A 3,153-nucleotide genomic window follows, 5' to 3' on the forward strand; every position below is an offset into this window, starting at 1 on the left:
ATCATATTGCGATTATTTTGACAGATATTGCAATTGCGATATGAGTCACGATTTTAGAGGGAATGGTAATTTTTACATTTCATTTTCACTGAAAAAAATTATGAAAATGATGATTATGTGATTTTTCCTGGGGTCTGTCTGTACCAAACAAGCATGTTCCCTTACATCTGGAGAATATAATTTGTAGGCTAGGTCATTTCTGTAGCACCACAATGCTCCATTTATAAGGGTATGTTGTGAAACATTTTACCTTTATCAAAAAAATTGCAGCTCCTACGATTTGGATGTTGCACTTGGCCATATTGTGATTTTGATAATATTTCGATTAATTGTTCACCCCTAATTTGTGCCAGATCCAGACACCTCCAGCTGACTCGCTTCAGGAGGAATGGACTTTAGAAACGGGAGACGTCTGGAGGTATTGTGCGAATGAAGTTTGTTTTTATCAGTTGGAGGAAGAAGAAACTTTTGGGCCCCTCACTGTAAAAGCTACGCTCACCTCAGCAGACTGTCCGGTGTTAAAAGGATGACGTCACACCCCCTCTGCTCGTGTTGTTAACGGAGTCTCTCTGTGCTTTGTTTCTACAGCTGCACCGGCCGCACATGCATGCTAGTGCATGTGAATCCCTTGTGTGAAAACTGTTTGTGAGGTGAACTGTTTTTTTTTCTCATCTAACATGGTAAATTAAGGATTTATTTAGACCAAAACAGAGTTGGTAATTGTCGGAACAGTGGAAAGACTGGGTTTAACGGCGGTCTGCAAGGTAAAATTATTGTTTTTTTCAATGGAGTCTGGTGGTGGGCGAGAGTGATAAAATGGCTGTTTCTGGTTAAACAAAAAGCATCTTACACAAACACACAAATATTGACAATTTGTTTAATTTATTATTATTATTATTATTATTATTATTAATGGGGTTTTTTTGTTGCTCAAGGGCTCAAGGAGGGCGGCGCCCTAGCACCCTCTATTGGCCAGCTGCCACTGATCACAATATACTCACCAAAAAACTTAAAAATTACAACAAGGCATGGAAAGCATATTCTTCAAACCTAATAAACACCAACATTCACAATCCCAGACTGCTTTTTAGTACAATAGATTCTCTGGTAAATCCCACAACTAACTACAGTATCGTACTTCCAGGTTCTAAATGTGAAGAGTTTGCCACCGGCCAGGAACCTGGATACTACTCCTTCTTCACCAATTATTACAACACCACCGTGGTCTCCTTCTTCAGCGCCATCACCAACTGGTTGAAGTAGACTTTATAGGAACTTATTAACAAAGCATTCATCAAAGAATCAAAAATCATAACTCCTCAATCAACCAATCAATCATTGAGAGTTATCCGAGCTATTGATTGACCCATCACCATTCATCATCTTCTGTCTATTGTCTTCGTTTTTTCCCACCATATAATTGGACATTTTCCCAATTACTTTATGTTGACCTTTCACCTTTCACTACCTTTTTCTCTATTGTTTTAATTTTTTTCCCCACCGTATATTCTGCATTTATTGTCAAGGATTGTCAAGCATTCATTGAACTACCTTGCATCATCTTAAATGTTCAATGAAGGACAAATGTGTTGCCCTGTTGGACATCCACTGCGCCATATTGTTTCATGTTAGCAACCCCCATTCCTTCTCATTGGCTCAGACTAAAGCCTGCCCCTCTGGATTTATTGGCTCAGGTTCAGGTTCATTTCATAAAAATGCTGGCCTCGTCCAATATCAATATTTCCTAACGATAGGGTTGAGATTCAACCATAAGGACCAGCAAACTACAACAATGAGCTGAGCGCAACAAAGAGCTGCAGAACTGGGATTTGATTCTCAGCGGGATTATTGTTGTTGTTTTCAAATTATACGTTAAGTCACTTGAAAGCTCCTTTGTGCAACCAAGAGCTCAGAAGTTGTTTTTCCTAAATACTAACTGGCAGCATATGGTCCACCCAAGGTGGCTGAAACCAACCTCAGTGAGTTTCTGAGATGACAGATGACCTTGATATGGGAAGGAGTGTTAAAGCTGTACTCTGTAGTCTGTGTTCATTGATCTTCAATGTTCTTGCTGAGCGTCTATTTCTCAATTTCGCCATGTCAGTATTTGTGAAAGATGTACAGCAATGCACTTGTTAGACTCCTGTTCCCATAATCCCTTAACATCCTCCTAGCTTGCAGAGCCAGAGGCCATTTGTGGAGTAAATGTTGTAAAGTCTACTGGCTAATGACATAAAAGTATACACAAGCATACCCGAGGTCCTCCTGTAGCACTGTGCTGGAATAAGGTAGAGCACTTACGCACCTTCAGCGTCCACCAGAGAGACTTGATGTTCAGACTAGCTTTAATTTTAGGGATGGTTAGAAGGTGTTGCATAAGAAGTTCAGTTAAATCCTCATTTTCCACGCTGTTACCACTCTCAGGATGTCTATATTCAGCCCTACAATATAATGTAGGCAATCAACAGTTTGAAGAGGTCTACCTCAACTAATTTGATGCCATTTGACAAGCACACCACAGCAAAGAATGGTGTGCTGAATGTAAGTGACTGTTTGAAAGTTCTCTGTTGCATAAACTGCATTATATCCATGAAAAGATTCTATTAAAATACTTATTGATCTTTTATGTATCTTTACATCTTTGAAATTTTACTAGTGGTGGATCCACATTTACTGAAGTACTGTACTTAAGTTACATTTTGAATTATTTTTACATTTTTTATACTACTAAATACTTCTGCTTCACTACATTTCAGGGGGAAATGCTATGATTTTTACTCCACTTTATTTGACAGCTATAATTACTAGTTACTTTTCAGATTAAGATTTTACATTTGAAAAACTACCATGTCATGTTTCAGATGTCCATGAGTTGTTAGTAGTTCCACCAAAGAGAGATTTCCCTTCCCTTCTTCCCATTTGGTGGGCACTGAACTTAGGTTAGGAAGGATTGGACTAAACTACCAGCTGTATAAATAGTAGTTAAAACTAGCAACACCATGACCAGCTACAACAGTAAAATACTCCTTACGCATTTGTGCAACAGTATTAACAGTCGAGTGATGTAATATATATATGAATATCTCAGTTGCAGGAGCAATTTTTCTGAAAAACAAGTGTTTTTACTTTCAGTACATTTTACTGATAATACTT

General features: G+C 38.3%; 1 long non-coding RNA gene across 1 annotated transcript; it reads left to right on the forward strand.

The window, feature by feature from the left end:
- The first annotated feature begins 351 nt into the window (after positions 1 to 351).
- LOC122873813 lies at positions 352 to 2,486 on the forward strand. The gene is made up of 3 exons (XR_006377517.1): positions 352 to 418; positions 589 to 650; positions 1,145 to 2,486. It is a non-coding gene; the product is annotated as an uncharacterized LOC122873813 (long non-coding RNA).
- The last annotated feature ends 667 nt before the right edge of the window (positions 2,487 to 3,153 follow it).

Source organism: Siniperca chuatsi, linkage group LG3 (genome assembly GCF_020085105.1).
Source record: "Siniperca chuatsi isolate FFG_IHB_CAS linkage group LG3, ASM2008510v1, whole genome shotgun sequence".
Classification (NCBI taxonomy): domain Eukaryota; kingdom Metazoa; phylum Chordata; class Actinopteri; order Centrarchiformes; family Sinipercidae; genus Siniperca; species Siniperca chuatsi.